At 37.3% G+C, this 8,241-nt stretch overlaps 1 non-coding gene across 1 annotated transcript; it reads right to left on the reverse strand.

The window, feature by feature from the left end:
- Nucleotides 1-4,324: 4,324 nt before the first annotated feature.
- Nucleotides 4,325-4,397, reverse strand: TRNAC-ACA (transfer RNA cysteine (anticodon ACA)). The gene has a single exon. It is a non-coding gene; the product is annotated as a tRNA-Cys (tRNA).
- Nucleotides 4,398-8,241: the final 3,844 nt, after the last annotated feature.

Below are 8,241 nucleotides of genomic sequence, written 5' to 3' on the forward strand. Positions count from 1 at the left end.
GACGCCATCCAACCATCTCATCCTCTGTCGTCTCCTTCTCCTCCTGCCTTCAATCTTTCCCAGCATCAGGGTCTTTCCCAGTGAGTCAGTTCTTCACATCAGGTGGCCAAATTATTGGAGCTTCAGCTTTTCCATTATGCTATATGATAGCATTATTATTGCAATCCAACACTGTGGCTATAAAGATACATCCATAGTTTTGTTTTTAATGTAACTTATAACTATGCATATATAACTTCTGAAAATTTATTTGAAATACCATTTTTGTGTCAACCAAAATATATAAAATTTTTGGTTATGTCAAATTAAAAAAAAAAAACAACAAAGGCAAACTACTAGAGGGAAAAGGCTGCAAAAACAATAAACTTGAGAGAAAATTCTAAGCCATCAAAACAAAATAAGCAAAGTCAAGGGGAAGGAAATTCCCCAAAGGGGAAATTCAAATGACTAACGAACATGGAGAAATATTTTACTTGACTATTAAAGAAGAAAAGTAAATGTAAACAAGTTGCTAGGCTTTTATTTGGTTCTGTTTTGTTTGTTCGTTTGTTTGTATTTCTATTACATTTTACCAATAAAATGAGGAATAAAAAGTTCAGTGTTGCTAGCATGTAGATAAACAGGTTTTCGCATACTTTGTTGATTGGAGTTAATTTTGCTCAATATTTTAGAAAGGACTTTTCTAATAGAAGCTAAAACACCATAAAGATGTTTATTCTCATCTAAATTACATCACTACTAGGAATCTAGTCTATGGAAATTGTCAGATATGTTAATAAAGATGTATGCAAAAAGACACTCATTTCATATGTTTTTAATAATGAAAAATAAACTAGAAACAACTAAATCATCCATCACATTAATAGAGAAGTGATAGGTAAATTCTTTTACACTATGAATTGCCAATAAAGAGGTCTAAAAATAAAAAGGTTAATAACAAGCAGTTTTGTAGAATTCAGTCTAATATATGCAATGGGTTCTTTCACATTTGTTAAATATGTTTCTGAAAAAATTGGAATAATAAGAGAAATGCTGTCATGTTATATGAGAAAATCAGAACACTAAATTGCTATGTGACATAATATCAACAATGTACAAAATTCATGGAAAAGAAACTGGAAGGAAATGAGATATCTTAGGCCTCTGAGTGTTAGGATTATGGGTGTTTTTGTTTCCCTAGATTTACTCTATTTTCATTAATTTACATGGTAAATGGATATTTGTAATTTAAAAAATAAAGGTAAAATCACCTATTTTTAGTAAGCTATTTTTACTTAAATTTTTAAAAATATTATCCTTTTAGGTGAGTAAAATATATTTTGTGGGCAGAAATGTCCATGCTTGTGTTAGCAATTATATCATTAAAGAATGAAGGCAAATGATTTTTCAAAGTGAGTCTTCTGTAGATTTCTATTAATGGAAGGGCATGTATGCTGAGGATGAGGATTATTGCTATAACTGTCTCCATAAACTAAAGGCCTGCCAATGTTTGTTTTGATGCTGTGTTAGAGAACTTGTTTACAGAAAAGCTGGCTGGAGTGAATTGATGAGAGTTTTCTATGATGTGATGATTGACATTTGCATCCCTGTATTTGTATATTTATAATCAGATTGTAGATGTTCACTAAGTAGACATGTTTGAACTCTTCCTTCATCCCATCCTTGACATATAAGGATTGAGAATCTGTCATTTAAAAAAAAAAAAGAATTTAAGTGGTTATATACTCAAATTGTTAAGGACTTACCTGAGAGACTCACCCAGGTGTCATTTCTGATTTCTGTTAGTTTTGTGTGGGATCTCTGATTATTCTGCATGCAAAGGTTCATCCATCATGATGCTCATACCCTTTTTCAACCAAGTCTAAGGACTTACTTTTCACCATACTGCAGCAAACAGAAGCACCATAGTGCAATGGCCTGATGTCAAGAGAGTAACTTATTATAAAACAATTCTGCTTATAAGGTTGTTCTAATGAGTAAGAACAGTATCATTTTGCCTCTATTAGTTCTCTAGATATCATGAACTAATGCAAGTAGGAGTCAGCTGTGTATCTGGGAAAAGTTATGTAATAACTTTAGATTGAACTCTAGGTATCTTCAGAGCTATAGTATGAACTTCTTTGCAATATTGCCAAAGATCTCTATTTGCAAGAGAGTTCTTGTGAGATTTCTAATTTATAACAGAAGCTGAAAGTGTCTTCAAAAACCACCTCTCGGTTCTTTGGGAAGAGTCTTCATTCTGGATATTCTCCTCTACCATCTCATTCAGAATCTTAATTCATCAATTAGTCCCTTTCCACGGTATCTTCAGTTTGGAACTCTCTAATGGCTCTTTGTCTAGACTAGAGGCTCAAATGTACTCAAGTATGTCCTATCTTAAAAACAAATATAAGCCTCATTTGACTATAACCTTTCCTCTAGCTATGTGCATGCTAAAGTCACTTCAGTCATGTCTGACTCTTTGCGACCCTATGGACTGTAGTATCCCTCCAGGCTCCCCTGTCCATGGGATTCTCCAGCCAAGAATACTGGAGTGGGTTGCCATGCCTTCCTCCACGGGATCTTCCTGATCCAGGGTTCGAACCCTGGATCCTGGATCCTGTCTCTGACGTCTCCTGTATTGGCAAGTGGGTTCTTTACCACTAGCACGACCTGGGAAGCCTTCTCTCCTTTCCTTCAGACTCAATTTTCCAGGAAAATTGATCTATCCTCTCATTCCTTCCTCAAGCCATAGTCATTATTCCAGGTCCCCACCATTTTGTTGACAATGATATATTACCAAATCAAACTGGCACCTTTTATCTTCCTTCCTAAATTTTAATTTCATAAAGTTCAGCCTAAATGATTCATGTTTTTACCTGCTAAATACAATATGAAAGGTAATAGCAGTACTATGAATAGAAGAGAAAACTTCTGTTAATGTCTTTGTTTTTCTTCCCTTTCCTCTCATTCTTCAGTTCTGCCAGAAGACAAATCATACACACAAAAAGTACTCATTTCAGCCCTATCCGTGTTTATCATTTCTGAATCTGAACAAGCCTGCATGGGGCTATTCACTCCCTTTCCTGCTGATGCTATAGTCTCATAAAGGGAAGGAAAGACAAAGTCAGGACACCTAGTCCAAGCTGTTTTAACAGCAGTAGGGAAGTGACTGACAACGGTGGTGACACTGTGTGTGTGGGTGGGGATGGAGTACCCCCCTGAGGAATAGCTAGACGTCTCTCTCCTCCAGAGAAATATGCATCCATGCAAAATATATGCCTATGTTCTTAGGTGCTGGGAATAAAGCAGTGAATAAAACAAACAATAATCCCTGCCCACATGGAGTTTACATTCTGGGGGGAAATTTCTGTTCATACCACCTGTCTCAGATCTGCAGGATCAGAAGTCTAACTAGCGAGCACCGATATTGGGTTGGGTTTTTCCATAAATTGGTAAGGAAAACTCCAACGACCTTTTTGGTCAACCAACTAGATATAAATTAACCCCAGAGAAACTGGTAAAACCAGAATGTTAATGTGGTGGAAAATACTAGTTGCTTGGAAGAGAAGTCATTGCACCAGCATAATTAGTACATTTCCTCTCTATAGTCTGCAGTCAAGCTACTTGAAAAAGCCAGACCACAAGCAGAAATTTATTTTTTTTTTTATTTCAAAGATTGTCAATGTATTTATTTACAATAAAAATGATGAGACAACCTTGATGTTGCCCATGCAACCATCCTATTTCCCCCTTAGAGAACCAAATCTAACCATGGTAAGCATGGACTCAGAGCAAGGAAGTTAATGAGGTGAACTAGAGGTTAGAAGCATGAGGCTTAGCTAGACTCATCCGTCTCTAATAGAGATAATCTTGCTCACAGGACTTGAACATTCAAAGCCTAAAAGCCTATACTTCCTCAGTCCTGGATGGAACTTGGAAGATTACTGTCAACATTTCTTCTACAGAGCTTTCGATTATGCTTATTAGCATTTCTGAAAAAAGAAGATGTCAATCATAGCACAGTACAGTCTTATAAGCCTAGGAGCCATTAAGTCTCTTGAAGGTAACTTTACTGAACAGGGCTCCAATGCTTATGTGGAAATTGAAAGAATTAGTTCTCAGGACACAATTTTATTTGCCTCGTGTTCTCTATGAAAACGGTACAAACTTTGACAAGTCTTAAACAAACTCTCTGAGTTTGAAAGTGAAAGTGAAAGTGAAGTCGCTCAGTTGTGTCCGACTCTTTTCGACCCCCAGGACTGTAGCCTACCAGCTCCTCCATCCATGGGATTTTCCAGGCAAGCATACTGGAGTGGGTTGCCATTTCCTTCTCCAGGAGATCTTCCCTGACCCAGGGATTGAACCTGGGTCTCCTGCATTGTAGGCAGATGCTTTACCGTGTGAGCCACCAGGGAAGTCTCTCTGAGTTTAACTGTCTTCAAATGAGCAAGTTGAATCCTAGCATCATCGTTTCCTCTAGCTCTAGGGTGGAGACAAACTGATGTTGGTACCACAGTTGGGTTCATTTGAGAAAGAAGTTTATGTAAGGTTGACTAGGACACTGTAGCCAGGTTGTGGCCAGGAAAAGGGTGTTGAGTGCCTAGTCTAAAGAATGAAAAAGAGAGTCAGGTCAGAAATTAGAAGTAATCAAGTATGAGGAAGAAGATTAAAGGTGACTATTCAGAACTAAGATAGTATACGGATAAGCTGAACTCCTTTAATATATGTACATATGTATTTTCAGTAGTTCCCAATGCTATCAGACTCAATAATTCTTTCCTAAAACATATTTTGTTATATGTTATCATAAGGCAATCAAATGTTTGAAATTATATAGAGTCACTGTGCATGTCAAATAGCTATAAATGCAGACAGAGAAGTACAGGTGGATTAAGTGGTGAATCCAACACCATAGGCTGGTCGGTGACGTGACTGTCCAAAATGGTAAACCATTCCCTGGATCACACCCAGTGAAACAAAGTGTGCCCTCCTTTGACTTACAGGGTGGTAATACTCTGGAAAAAGTCAGTGTATGTTGAAATTGTGCCAAATATGTAAGTGTTAAAGTAGAATTTGTTCTAGGTGGGATTAGTTGCAGACTTACAGGCAGTTGTCATAGGGAATTTTAGAGTTTTGTAGGAGAGAGGGGAGTTCATTTTGCATTACCTAGAAGCCTTGGCCAAGATCATTGTGACAACCAATAATGCTTCCTAAGATTTCAAAATGTACTGTAAGAGGCAAGACTACTCTTCATCCCTTGCCCCCATTCCTTCGATGGATATTGTTAAGAATATATGCTGCTGCTGCTGCTGCTAAGTCGCTCAGTCGTGTCCAACTCTGTGCGACCCCATAGACAGGAGCCCACCAGGCTCCCCCGTCCCTGGGATTCTCCAGGCAAAAATACTGGAGTGGGTTGCCATTTCCTTCTCCAATGCATGAAAGTGAAAAGTGAAAGTGAAGTCACTCAGTCGTAGCAACCCCATGGACTGCAGCCTACCAGGCTCCTCCATCCATGGGATTTTCCAGGCAAGAGTACTGGAGTGGGTTGCCATTGCCTTCTCTAAGAATATATGCAGTGAGGGAATTTTAAATTTTACCGAATGTCTTACTGTCATCTATTATGATGATTCTGATTTTTCTATTAATGTGATAAAATATAGTACACTGAAAAAACCTGAAATATCCCTGCATTTTTAGAATAAATCTTACCTGGCAATGGTGTACTCTGTTTTACCAATATTTTATTTAATCATCTAAATTCATAAATGAGTTTGGTATAAACTTTCTCTTTTTAAAATTATCTTTGGCTCTCAGAATAGTGTTGTTTTCTTCATTTAAATAACTTTCTTAAAATCAAATGCAGATATTTGCAAAAAAAAAAGTTACTTCTATTTAATATCATGATACTGCTATTAAATATTTATTTATAAAACAAGAATATACGCAGTGGAGGAACATGGATTTTTTAAAGGAAGCTTGCAGGCATGAATACCCCTGAGCTCCAAATTTTATGATGTTTTTGATTCCTGGTGACAGCCTCCTGTCACTGATTCTCAGGCTCCAGTTAGTCCACTGCTGTCCAAACTTTGGGGGGAAAAGGCACGCCATTTGTTCACTGAGATCACAGTTAGACTTCATTTGAACAAGACATACCAAAAATTTGCATTTGCTCCATCAGCCTTCCCCTCACTTCCTAAGCACAGAAATTCAACAAAGATGGAGATCTCCCCAACTGTCCATTCGGGGCTTCCAGTTCACCTTATCATTGAAGCCACAAGATTTGGTTTCTATTCCCTGCTGGCTCAGACGGTAAAGCGTCTGCCTACAATGCGGGAGACCTGGGTTCAATTCCTGGGTTGGGAAGATCCTCTGGAGAAGGAAATGGCAACCCACTCCAGTGCTCTTGCCTGGAAGATCCCATGGATGGAGGAGCCTGGTAGGCTACAGTCTATGGGGTCGCAAAGAGTTGGACAAGACTGAGCGACTTCACTTTTTTTTCACTTTTTCCTCGACAGTTCAAGTTCCCCCAAAGTAGGAATTTTAGTAAATGCTTTTTAAAAAGAGAATTGTGGGTAGCAGAAAAGGATATAAAAACTTACTGTATCTTAGTGTCTGATTTCTTTAAGAGTCTGGCGCATGAGCCTGTGTTTATTTTCATGGCTGTTCAGCTTTCAAGTGGCATAATGTGTGAGGGGGTATGTATCTATGTGTGTGTATGTGTCTGTGCATGTGTTCACTATGCAATATATTTATGAACTGTAAGAATAATTTACTCTTTTGTCAAAGAGTCGATCAATATGGGACATATTTTTTTTTGCACGTTTAAAAATTTTGTCAGGTAACTCAATATGGGATTTAAAATGAAATGGAAGAAAGAAAAGATGATTAAGGGGGTTATCAAATCACCAGTCCTTCTATTCCTTCTGGAATGGTCCCTGTTCTGGACTTCTTATATAACCTGTAGAGGCACTAAGATATTTTAATATATATAAGGCAGCCTACTGGAGTCCCAAACTATACATTTCTAAACAACAGCATTAGATAAAAGAAAAATGTTTAAAATATCAACTAATGATCTGAAGAGCAGGTGTTATTTTGGAATTTCTTGGGGTTTTAAACACAAACCAGGTGTTACAAGGAAGTGATAATTTGAATATTTGATACATCTTGGCATCTGCCTGCAAGAATCAGACCCAAGAGATGAATTTTGCCCAGCAGCAACAGTGCTAAAGCTCCCTTATACAGCATTCATCAACAGAAGTCATCATTTTAATATCATTAAACAGTGTATAGACTCCTATAAGGATAGTAGTTTGCAGAATCTTGAGAAGTATTAGATCTTTTTAACCTTGGGAGCTGTCATATAACATTTATCCAATGGCTGAGGGAGGACCCTACCCTTTAAGATTTTAAAAATAAGTTAACAGGAGTCTTGCCACACCCGCCAAGAGCTTAGTGCCTTGGAATAAAATACTGGTCACTGGTCATCATTACCTGGGGTCATGGCTCTAAATCATCACTGTCTTGTATTCTTCTATGGCCAGTGTCCTCGGGAATGTTCTGTGTGCAGGAGACACATAATAAATATTTCTCACTGATTTTTTGGCTGTTCCCATGTGAAGGGAAGAAAATAACCTCAATAAAACCACATTGTAGTGGCTGAAAAACTCTCTAGCCTTAGAGTGTAATGCCCATTTTTAGTGCACTTGCTAAAAATAAAACAAATTAAGCTGGTTAGATTCAGAAAAGCCATCATCTCTTGGGGCTTTTTTGAAACATTTTCAGAAGCTTTTGTATTATACAACAGAATCTGTTTCTAAAAATACTTATTCATTCAAAAATATGAAAACTCTACCTACAAGTCCAATGGTTATTCTACTCTGGCCACTAAAATTGCCTCCTTTTGAGTGATTTTTTACCCCTCCTCTCTTCTCAAACACAAAACTCCAGAACCCAGAATACTGGGATTTTTAAAATAAGAAGATCTGTTCTCATAGGAAGAGATGTATAGCTTATTTCAACCCTAGACAATAATTCTCATTTCTCAAAGACTCACTGAACAACATTGTTGTCATTGTTTATATCACAAAATGTTCTTTCCAAAGGACTTTCAAATAAATAAATAAACTGTAGGATTTCTGCACACTCAGAGTCAACCTGTCAAGTCCTCAAATAGTTAAGTTGAGCAGTTTACTTAGAAAGGCTGACAAATTTGCTTCACTTCAAAATATCATTAACACCAATAACACATTTGCCCAA

The sequence above is a fragment of the Giraffa tippelskirchi genome, chromosome 4 (genome assembly GCF_054371585.1).
Source record: "Giraffa tippelskirchi isolate mGirTip1 chromosome 4, T2T-mGirTip1v1.2.pri, whole genome shotgun sequence".
Lineage (NCBI taxonomy): Eukaryota > Metazoa > Chordata > Mammalia > Artiodactyla > Giraffidae > Giraffa > Giraffa tippelskirchi.